The sequence below is a fragment of the Corvus kubaryi genome, unplaced genomic scaffold (genome assembly GCF_017639235.1).
Source record: "Corvus kubaryi isolate FWS band 111438036 unplaced genomic scaffold, C.kubaryi_AGA036_p1.0 132, whole genome shotgun sequence".
NCBI classification, from domain to species: domain Eukaryota; kingdom Metazoa; phylum Chordata; class Aves; order Passeriformes; family Corvidae; genus Corvus; species Corvus kubaryi.
In genome coordinates, this window is record NW_024580666.1 from 2,983,439 (window position 1) to 2,995,623 (window position 12,185).

The following is a 12,185-nucleotide window of genomic DNA, read 5'->3' on the forward strand; positions in this document are numbered from 1 at the left end:
ACTGGTACAGTTGGAGCATGGTTGGTTTAAATCAGCTCATAAAGTGAAAACTACATAATAAATGAGCACAGAAAATTGGCTTGGCAAAACTCCACTGCAATGATTTGTTTTCCAAAGTGCAGCTGATTTACAGATTTGAGGCCTTCATTGGTGCTCTCTAGGTTTAAAGCAAGATATTTCAACAAAAATTATAGCTGAAGAGCCATTCTACTAATCCAGGAAATGTTGTGAGGGTGACAGTAAAGGCTCGAGGTATGTGCGAGAGGGGTATATCCCAGCTGGTACTGTTACATCTCTACACAAAGCAGCCAAGCAAGCAGAGTTCCTGAATTTATTGGCTTTCCAGGCTGCCGCCCTGCCCATGGCCCCAGAGCCACCCTGCTATCCCAACGGGCCAGGCACGGGTTTAGCCAGATTCCTGCAAATTCTCACTGAAATTCCACCCTGTGGCCAGAACGGGCAGATGGAGACATTGCTGGCTCTGTGTAGCTCCCAGCTACCCAGCCCCAAACCCAGCCCTTTCCACAGGGGCAAGGCGATTCCTTGGAGGGCAGACAAAAGCCTTCAAGGGCTAAACCACATGTAGCAGCCCTTGGACAAAATAAATGTCAAACAAGGCACTTCCTTGGGCCTGCTGCAGTTTGTCTTAATAAAGGGAGAACAAGATCTCCATGTGCTAGCTCCTATCTGCTTTCCACCCCCAGCATTTAACTTCCATCAAATTCCTGAGCAAGGAACCAAAAGTTCTTGGAGAGACTGACCTACTACATGCTTTGTCAGTTGTAATGTAAGTCTTATTCCTTAATAAACTGGAAAGGGACTATGTTTTGGTGACAGAGGAACAGGTGGGTGACATCAAGTGGAATGCCTGGCTGCACTCCTGCCAGCTGTGGGGAGGTGCCCACAGGCATATAGGAGCTCTCCAGGATGGATATCTTCTTATTTTCTTTCTGCAGCATGCAATCAGATGATGGACATTTAAGCCACTTAAGACAAAACAAAGTGGCCATCAGAGGTAATATAAGCAGTGCAACCCTACAACTGTCAGTGTCCTGAGTATGAGGATCTTTACCCACCGTGTCAATTCAAAAAGAAAAACAAGAGCACAAGGGAAACCCAACAGGATGGACTGTGCCCTCCCTTCAATTCCTATACTTCAATTAAGTCCTCTGGTTAAGAATGGGATTAAGGAGGTTGATTTGTCTTTTAGAGGATGCCACATTGGCTAGGAAAGCCATAGGGATGTTTACTAACAGCTTCCTCACAAATAAAAATAGGATAAAGGGTTCATTAAACTTTCCAACTTTTAAAGTTGAGGTGACAGACTCAAATCATTGTGCCATGTATGATCTGAAGAATGGAAGGAGAGAGCCCTTCCACTGGGGGGGGGTTGGGAAAGATGGGCTTTGTTTCTAACATAACTGAAGTCTAGAAGCTATGAAACAGCAGATATTTCAAATTATTCATTTACCTGGGTCTATGGAAAGAGAAGCTTAAAAGTTCTGCCACAATATTCTCATGACCAGAAATACTGACAGCTATCAAACCATCCTCAGGAAGCTGGGAAAGGCTTGAAGAAGATGAGCTTTGGCAAGACAGAAATTGGAAGGAGACACACTCAAATTACTCAGAAATTACTTGGCTGACAGAGGGGCTAGTCAGAAATGTAAATTCTGAGAGTTACAGAGTTAAAGGCGTAAGATTTTCAAAGGGGCATTACAGTGCCTTGCCCAGCACCACCTGGACCTTTGTGACACATACATTTTGGTAGTGTAACACCAGCAGGATGTCCCCACTGAATGGACAGCAGGAGGTCACCAGGAAACATGGCCCTTGCTAGTCCAGCTGGGCAAACAGGGCTGGACCTGCACCCTCCCTGACACACAGCACCTGCCTAGCAAGGCATTCAGAAGCATTTTTTTTCAGGTTTTTTTTTTGGTATAAAAAAAGGAAAGTGCTTCAAATTTCAGGAATTTTTTCTTACTCTATTTTTTAGCCTTGGCTTCTTTCACGCTGCAGGTTCTTCCTCTTCTGTTTGTGAGAAAAAGAAAGTCCATGATTCTTTTCCTCACAAACAGAAGTGGAAAAATGTTGGAGGAATAATGGAAAATTCTCTAAGAATTCTCTTTTTCTGAAGATAAATTCTGAATCTTTTTCTTCTTTTATTTTCATTTACAGATTTTCAAGCTGACTGTTTTCTCTATCAAGCCTTGGAAAGACTTGATAGTTCCTAAGGGCATGTGAAACCATACTGTCCACCCTGAGTCTTAAAATCCTCAGAAGGACAGCATCCAGCAATGCAAAGCATGAGATTATTACTTCTTGCATTTGCACATCATTGTTATCTACTTGAAACTGTAGCTGAAGGAAAGACAGGGAAAACCACAGGGATGACTTCATGTGGCTACCAGGGAAAATTTGCAATTGCCTTAATGTGGACAATATTACTTTTTGTCAATGCTTACAGGGCAGTGTGAGGGGGCAGCTTGGCACCGTATGTGACATTCACGCAGAGTAGCAAGTTGGTGTCATGAGCAGAAATTTGGGTGGTTAGGGGTTTTTTTTGCAAGTGCTTCGCTTTTTTTTTTCCCCAATAGACCTGGGCAAAGTTTTGTGTAATTTTCCAGTGACCTTGATTATGCAATTGGGTATGGCTGCTGCCCTAGACGACATCAAAGATGCCACTCTCATCAGGTGGCAGGCAGCCCTAGCCAGGCGAGGGACACCGCGAAGGCACCCGGCAGTGCCAGGGGCAGATGGCTCTCCAGCCTGCCTTGTTTGATGAACTTCTCCTGGGGAAGCTCTTATTGCTCCCACTCTGGTTTTTTGAGGACGGGAAGTTACAGAGCTGGCAGTCATAAAACACACAGAGGCATCATCAGGTAGCTGATGAAATACTGCAAATCAACTGGATTATTTATTTCCCCCTTCAAACAAAGAGAGGAAGGTCCTAATCCTGAAACAGCACGTGCTTAACTCCAACCAGGAGCTCAAACCCCACTGAAATCAAAGGGTTAAATTCAGCCCCCTTTGAAGTCAGCAAGGGCAACCCTTCATCTCAACAGGGCCAGTTCTTCCTCCCAGCACTAGGCGCTTTGATGAGTCCACACTGTAACACACAAACAAGGTGCAAAGCACCATCATCTCTTCCAGGGTCCCTCCCTGATGCCGACACAACCCTTTTGAGCCAGGCTGGAGCCGGGGCTGGGACACGGCCCTTCCACCCTTTCTCCTATAAACCATCAGGAATATCAGGTGAGAAACACCCGGCTCCTCTCTGCAAGCCTGGCCATGGGCAAACAGTAAAGAGCGATGACCCTGCAGAGGCAATGGGGTGAGGGAAGAAGAAGTGATGTTGCCCCAAACTTTCTTTGCCATGGGAGTCACTGATCATGCTTGATAAACCTCCTCACCAACCTCATAGGTACAGAGGAAACCAATTACAGTCTCAAACTGAAAAAATGTGGCTAACATTACCCAGAAACCCTCCCCTTACTGTCAGATTCTCTTTCAATGTTACCGTAATTTTACCCTTCCCCCAAAGACAGATGAAAGCCACCTACACCCAGTGTTTCAGGTGGTTGAATGTTAGCTGTTTTTGTGGTAGGACCTGGAAAAACTAAGCTATGAGAGGTTTGTACCTGGCTCTCTTTGAATACTTCTCTCTTTTTAGTCCCTTTTCCACAATTTCTCTTCTCTTCCCTGAAAGCCTGGGAGGGAGATCTTAGCAAGCAGGTGATCTGTCTCCCAAATGCTCTTGACACAAGTGAAAATTGCCCATTAATCCTTGGGTTTCAGAATTTTTTTGCATTAAGAATTTTCTGATCAAAGCAAGTTCTTTGCAAAGCATCTTTTTTTTTTCTTTTTTTTTCTTTTTTTTTTTTCCCCCCGCTGAAAAAGGCAGAAAATTGAGTGAAAAATAAGAAGGAAGAAAAAGAAAAGATAAGGTCTGGTCAATCAAGCCCCAGGTCTCTTGTCTCCAGTTTGTGATTATGTTTTATGATCTCAGACACAACAGATTGTGAGCCTGCAATGTTTGGAAATAGTAGATGATTAAACCTTCTGGCCAGGTGTAAATGCAACCTTTGTCTTCTGATGACTGTGTGAGAATTACCTTCCTTCTCAAAGTCCCTGGCTGGCCCTTCTCTCTTCACTGTTACAAACACCCCTGCTTGGAGCTACAACTTCAATGTGCTTCCACTTTATTCTCATCTATCCACAGGCACCATCGCAACCCATACCACTCTAACTGTCCTGAGACAGAGGGAAAAAAAAATGTTGAGCAAGCTACTAAAAATGTGAAAAGAGTGTGGCCTGTGAGTTTTTCTACTTCTTCACCCAGGGAGATTTTGTACCAAGTAAATAATAAAAAATGTGTAATGATTGACTAGGCTTTTAAACCTGAGCTGAAGGTAAGTTTGCCTTGCTGTTGCAGTTAAATATTCTCACTAGCCCCCTTCTCTTTCTCCAGTTGATCATGCCACGAAGTCCCATTCAGCCTGATGCATTCTTTATTCTTTAGAAATTTGGGCAACAGTCAAATCTGACCTTTAGAGCCATAAACAAATTAAATTGTTTCACAACCAAATAATATGAAACAATATTGAATAGCTAGGCTTCCGCCGAGTTTCCTCTTAAAGAGAAAGAAGCTCTGAAACAGCACAGATGTGGGAGATAGAAGGAGAGAGATGGAGGACAGGGCATGCTGATAACCCACACAGCAATGAGATGGCAAAGCACTGGGGTTTGGCTAGGGACTGATGGGTATTAGCACGTTGGAAAATGCTGTGAGAGGCACTTATTAATTATTCCCTCTTCTGGGAGCTGAGCACTGCCTGAGAGCCATACCCCGCTGCAGAGACTCCAGTGCCAGCAGCGCCTTGTGCTCTGGCTGTGCTTCAAGGTGAAACCCAAAAGTGGCCAAAGCAGCCTTGGTGCCACTGGGTCAGAAACCATTTCTGCTCTCCACTGTTTGCCTGAACTTTGGCTGCATGCAGTCCAGCCTTCCTGCACACACAGCACCCGCTGCCATACGCGGTCCCTCTGACACGGGTGAGGGGCAGGGCTGTGTCACCTGCTGTCAGCTCTGCAGGGACATCCTTGAGAGCAGGGCCATTCCCTTCCCCTTGGCTTGGGTGCATGCAAGAAGCTGACAGCTGCCGAGGTGTCGAGAAGTGAGCCCTCTTGGGAGACGTGCTGTAGGGTTCAGCACCTTTGTGGAGCATTGCTGGAATGCAAAGCATCTGGAGCAGATGTGGAAACGTGATAAGGCTCCTTGCTGTCCTTAAAAACACTATGAAGTGGCCGGGTAGGGATTCCCCTGGCAAAGGGAGATTCCCCACCTGGCACCAAGCAGACCTCAGTCGCCAGTGAGGCTCTGGGACCACCACAGGCAGCCCACCCTCAGGCCCCCAGGGAGACGTCTGCTGTGCGTGGCACCCAGTTGCCTGCTCACCCTATCCCCTTTGCAAAGGTACACCCCAGCTGGGGACAGGCCACCCTCTCCTCCCTTGCCTGTGCAGGCAGTAACACAGTTTATGCATAAAGGCACCAGACAGAGGAAGAATCAGAGCAATAAAAGGTGTTCTGGGCCAACACAAGCTGCACAGTACTGCAGCTATATTGGGAAGGTGGGACCCACAGGCCCCTTGCTGACACCACAGCTGGCAGAGGCACCTCTGTATCCCTGGGCACCCATCAGCACAACAACAGCCCATCCGTGGGACACCACCCAGCATCTACACCAGCACCTGGACCCCCACATTCAGTACAAAGAGATCCCAAACCACAATTAATTCTTTCCCTTCATGATGTCTGCACACACGATACAAGCAACAATCTGTTCATTGGAGGTGTACAAATGACACTCAGAGCTGCTGCTTTTCCCTGAGGCTGGACACCTGAACTGCCATTACTGTCACTGATATTACAAGCTTTTAATTACCTTCAGGTTTGTGCCATTTACAAAGCAGAGGTGAAAGACATGAAGCACATTTAGATGCCTTAATTAACTTGAAGAATTATGAAGCCGTGCCAGTAACAGAAATATAGTTTTGCCTTTTGTAAACCATTTGACATAAGAATGATGAGTCTAAGAATAAGATGTAGGAATACATGTAAATATTTATACTACATTCATTACACCAGTATCTGAGCACATGTTTGTGTTGTAACCTCCACTTTTACAGCTGCTAATTTTGCTTTGCCGTGTAACCCCGGGTTAGTCACTGCTCAGCGCCACGGTGCCCTTCTGCAGGGACTGACTGGGGTTCGGGATGACTCAGGGTAAAGCTCTTTCCCTGGACCATGCATTTCCCTGCTCTTGGTGCAAGACTTGCTGAGGCTTCAAAACCAGGACAAAGGATTGAACAGACTCCTGACCTAAACCAGGCTGGCAACCCCTGCCTTGCATAGCCCCAACAAACTGAACCTCCTCACGTCGTATTTCAAAGTCCTCTGACACAGGGCAAGGAAATGCTGTGGCTGGGATCCAGTAGCTGCTGTCATCAAAATGCTGACAGAAACAGAGGTTAAGGGTACTAAATATTTCACTGTTAACAAAGACAATGTAATGTGCTTTCTTGAAGTTTGGGGAGAGGGGAACTCTGCCAGCAATGATCCTGAAATACACGCAAAGCTGTAAAAATAACTTTGAATAAGGTTTTAGAAATCTTCTAACTAGATGAAATAAATGTGCATTTTGATCAAATATGTTTTAATTTAAAATATTAACCAGTAAAGTGAAGAAGACTAATTTTGGGGAACAAAGTTAACATGCATGATTTTGAAAAGTTCAAAACAGAACTAAAATATTTTTGCTTATAAATTTTTATCCAGAATAATCCATCTAATTCTACAATTATTATAGTAAAAAGAAATGTCAGCAATTATACACTCTCACATACACAGGAATTTACCTTTTTTTTTGCCCATTGAACAGAATTGCAAGTGCTGCAGGCAGAATTTTTGACCACAGGGCCTTTTGGAGTTTTTGTATTAGCAAGCCAAATGGTTGGACAGGGCATTTCTAATTTTTTCTACTAGACACCATGACGCTTGCCCCTTGCCACATCCCAGAAGATGTCTTGCAGTCAGCATCTTCAAGGAGGTGGTTCCAGCAGAGGCTTTCCCCCAGCGTCTTGGATTCACATTTCCAGCCCATCCCTTCTACCCCTCCAGGCAACAGACACGGTGTCATCACAGTCTCAATGACTGACAGCTCTCAAAATAAAGCTTAGTCATTTAGCATTGTCACTTTGTTTCTACAAGCTGTTTTGTCATTTCTGTGGCTGCGCTTCTTTCCCCTCCACACTCACGTAATTTCACCAGTCAGTGCCCTAAGCCTGGCACTGGACAGTAGCAGCTCCTTTGCCATCCTCCTTGAAAAACGAGTTTTGGTTTGCAAGGGATGGTTCTGTTTTGCCAGCAGGGTGAAGAGGAGGAACGCCATCCTGCTCTCTTCAGCCACATCCCCAGGGGAGTGGGTGGGAGGTGTTGGCCACTGCTGGGAGTGGAGCCTGGGTGAGCCAGTTTAGGTGGGACAGGGATTTGCCCCCTTGAACCGTGCTGGCAGGGGGCTGCTGGGGAACCCAGGCTCCTTGCTCGCGGTGTTTGTGTTGCAGGGACATCTCTCACCTCCATCTCTGTATCTCACAGCTATTTTGATTACTGGGATTCAGCCCCAGACTGTTTCATCCTATTCCTGTTTCATCCACCTGCTATTATCTCCTGCTGTTCTTGAGAAATTACTGCCAAATTATGCTGCTCTCTTTTTTTTCCTCCCCATCATTAATTTCTTTTCTAGGGTGGAGAGCTTCCCAGATCACCCTCCACCCACTTACACACATGCATGCACACACACACACTTTATAGAAAGTGTTTACTTATGCGGGGGCAATAGTTTAAAAGGTAAATGAAATAGAGGACGCAGCCTGGATTGGCTTAGCAACACAAACAGTGCCAGCAGGTAAAGGGCCCAGGCCTGTTCTTTCCCACCTCAGAATTGTTTTAAAATGACACCCCTTCATAATTAATTGTACAGCACCTGATTAGTCACTATTGACAGACCTAGAGCCAATTGACTCTTTTTTTTTTCTTCTTCTTCTTTTTTATTTTTTTTTTCATCTGGCTGGGGAGAAAACATGAAGTGCCTGTAGCCACACACACAATACACCTCCTGGTGATTACATCAGGCAGCTGAGCAATTAGAGTTGGTAGGATCAGTTCAGGAGCTGGAGGCTACAGTAGCAGGATCACAGCCCAACCTTAGCCTTTAATATGAAAATGAAGAAGGGAAGCAACAAATCCAATAAACCCTAGAAGTCAAATAAAGCCAACTGGGAGTTCATTTGTTGATAAGCTGAAGGAAGAAATGGGGCCAATAAAGCTGGGTGCTTCTTCTGCTGCTCTGGTTTCTCTCCTGCATGAGGAGGATTAAACTAGTCAGGAGGCAGCACTAAGCGCGAAGGCAACCCCAGTGGCAGAAAACGTGTGTGTGTGTGTGTGTGTGTGGCTCATCAGCAATGGAGTTGGGTCAGAAGGGGTGGGTTTGTACCCCTTTCCACTTCCAGGCATCTCTGAGAGCTTTGCAAAGCAAATGAGTTTGCTCTGGGACAGGGCAAGGACACGTCACACCAGGGGAAGGTACAAGCAGCATTTGCTCACCTTGATCTAAAACACCATTATCTTGCTGGAAGCTTTGAAAGAGCAAAGTCAGTCTCCACTACCAGGAATGCAGTTGAGGTCCTCCATTTCCAGCTGTCCAGCAGCCTGCTTCCAGACACGCTGCTTCCATGCACCTCAGCCAGCCTGGTATCAGCTCGACTCAGCCATTGTACAACCCAGTAAAGCCGAGTCCTGCCCCTGTGCAAACACTTTACTCTCAAAGAAGAGGATCCGTACAAGACCTTAGCCAACTTCAGAGTACTTCTGAGTGAGGTATTAAGCCAATATCAGTGACTTGCTCCAGTGTGAGTTAATCAGTTTAAACCCATACCTTTGGGTAAATACTTGTGTGCAAGCAGACAATGACTTGGGATTTGACCAAAGCTCAGTGAATACAATGAGAATGAATGTGTGCTCTGAATAAATACATAATTAAAGACACACCTAATTAAGGCTCCTCTGTGGCCATTCTTCTTGCAGATGAGGCACTGTACACCGAAAACCTCTGGGTCAGCTCTAAAGCAGATTACATGAATTTATCAAAGGAATGTTCAGGAAGCTGATGAGTGCATCAGGAATGTTTTGCTCTGAGAAAACTCTCCTGCATGGAAAGGCCTCCACAATGCCTGTATTTAAACCTCTTAGACACAGGTGATTTTACATCCTAGGTGTAGTGACTTCCAAACTTAGACCCCAAATCACAGGAGACTGCAGAGCAGAAATTCCACAGCTGACTGCAAGAACTACTTGAGTTAAAGCCACCTTGGGTCCAAGGTGACAATCCCTGCTAAAGACGTCTAGGCCTAGATTGGGTTAGTAGCATGGTCCAAATGTACTCAGAGTTACTTTCTCAGTTTAAATCAGCATAAGGTTAGTAGAAAATGCTGCAGCTAAATTAGAACCAAATCACAGCTGTTTATAGTTCCAGTTTAGAGTCCAGTTCTTTCTGGGAGAATGTAAATGCTGCACCAGTTTATGCCCTTAGACCCCATAAATGAACTCTAGGATCAGGAATATATCATGGAATTGCAGATTCAAGTAGTTTGGAAAAGACCTCTGAGATCATCGAGTCTAACCTTTGACTAAACGCCATCTTGTCAACTAGACCATGGCACTAAGTGTCACATCCAGTCATTTCTTTAACACCTCTCGGGATGGTGAGTCCACCACCTCCCTGGACAGCCCATTTCAATACTTAACAACCTTTTCTGTGAAGAAATTCCTCCTCATGTCCACCATGTCCCCAGGTGCAGCTTGAGGCCATGTCCTCTTGTCCTGTTGCTGGTTGTCTGGGAGAAGGGATTGATCCTCAGCTGGCTACACCCTCCTTTCAGGGAGCTGTAGAGAGTGTTAAGGTCACCACTGAGCCTCCTTTTCTCAAGGCCAAACAACCTCAGCTTCTTCAGCTGCTTCTAATGGGACTTACCCTCTAGACTCTTTCCCAGCTCCATTGCCCTTCCCTGGACATGCTCCAGCACCTCAGTGTCCTGCCTGAATTGAGGGGCCCTGAATTGGACACAGCACTCGAGGTGTGGCCTCACCAGTACCGAGTACAGGGGCACAGTCCTGCTGGCCACAGTATTGCTGATCCAGGCCAGGATGCCATTGGCCTTCTTAGCCACCTGGACACATGCTGGCTCATGTTCAGCTGCTGCTGGCCAGCACCCCCAGGTCCTTTTCCACTGGGCCACTTTTCAGCCACTGTTGTTGAAAAGTTGCACCCACTGCTGAGGGAGAGAGGAGAGGGGCTGATGCTGGGGCAGAGGGTGAACATGATATCTGCAGGCACAGCAGTGCTTGATGCTGCCTGAATGGTGACTCCAGTTACAAATGTCTCAGGCAATGCTAAGAGGGGAAGATCTGAATGCCACTGTCAGAGGAGGAAGCAACCAAGAAATCAGGTCTTACAGCAGTGATGCCTGTTGTTCTAGACCACATTGGGTGCAGATGGAAGAAGGATTTTAGGAAGGCACTAAGGATGGGAATGCTGGGCCCAATGGCTCAGAACACTGGCATGGGATAATGGAAACTCTGGTCCCATTGATCATCTCTGCATCCAGCTTGCCATGTGGACTTCACATGAGCTCATTTGCCTCTACCCTATGGTATCTACTTCAATAATAAGCATCCTAGAGGTCATGATGTTGCCTTCTTGTGTGTGTGTGACAGCAAGACCAAGAGATCCTCAGATCCCAAGGTACTGCAGCAATATGAATGATCCTAAAAAGGGGAGCAGTAAGAGACTGTGGAGTCTTGCTTCCCAGAACACCAGCAGCCTAAATCCATTATGGACAACACTGCAATAAATGCTGATCATTTTTTGTTAGTGGGGGACAAGTGTTTGGGGGTGGGAAGGCAGTGCATTCAGGCTGAGTGCTTCAGGCCAGATGCTGAGGAAATGCTGTCAAACATGGATCATCTGAGCATGGGGGATACCTCTCAAAACTTTGTGGAAGTCCCACTCTGATCATTAGGGAAGACCTACAAGTGAGTCTGTACTTCCTAATGTTATTTATCCCTGACATTATCATGCTTGATCTGCTGTATTTTTCCAGCTTTTGAGTCTGGAGGAACATGAGGAGGAAGGAAGAGAGGCGTCACATCAGAGTGGCTTTTCCTCCACAGGTTTGAAGCTATACATATGTAAGAGAGATGTGTCTGTACCCACATCAGCAGACACACTAGGCATAGGGCTATCTGTGGGATACTCTGTGTGTAACAGCTCGTAGACTTGAATTATTGTTCTTTCTCATTAGTAGTGGTTAGGAATGATCATTTCTATTCTGCAGGTTATTTTACCACTGCAAAATATTGGGCTGTTTTGACCAAAGTATTAACCTGAATTGCTACCTTATTTTAAATTACAAAATGGATATTCAGGAGAGCTTTGTTGGGATAATTTTACTTTGCCAAATTTTACTTTGCCAAAGATGATGACTCATTAATTGAAGCAGCTGCTTAGAGCAAAATTATGAAATAATGTGAAATGCAGAAGACTTAGTGATTTGTTTCAATATATTTGGTCCCATCAGAACTGGAATTCTTTTTGCATTAAATATTTAGATATTTGAAAAGGAATAACTGTTTCACTCAGGCTTTAGTATATCCTGCAGTTATACCAAGCATCACTGTTGCTAGTTTGCATATTTTTTATTCTCTTTGTACTTTGCCTGTGGGCATTAGTCAAGAGGCAGGGCCCAGAGGAAGATCATTTAAAAGACTCAGTAATCCATGAACAAACTATTTCTGTCTAGCAGATACCATAAATTTTGCCACAGTTGTGCAGCTCAGGATGCTTCACAGTACTCCCACAGCACATTGTTATTCCAGAGGTACCATTAACTCCTGCCAACTTTTGCTTGTTTGTCAGAAGGTATTTGACTGTTTGTTCAAACTATGGAATGATACTCTGAAGATACCTACACACAGTCAGCATTTGCTCTTTACTATTTGCAGTGTCATCTTCTATTGTCTTCTCGCAGTTGAGTAAAGCTAAAAGGACTGCACCATGGTACTGGGGC

At 45.3% G+C, this 12,185-nt stretch overlaps 1 protein-coding gene across 2 annotated transcripts in view; it reads left to right on the forward strand.

The window, feature by feature from the left end:
• Positions 1 to 7,268, forward strand: part of LOC121665567 — a 45,150-nt gene extending 37,882 nt beyond the window's left edge. For both annotated transcript variants that reach the window (XR_006016408.1, XR_006016411.1), the window contains one exon: positions 2,179 to 7,268. The gene's annotated coding sequence lies outside the window, so the exon portion shown is untranslated. The remainder of the gene's footprint in view (positions 1 to 2,178) is intronic.
• Positions 7,269 to 12,185: the final 4,917 nt, after the last annotated feature.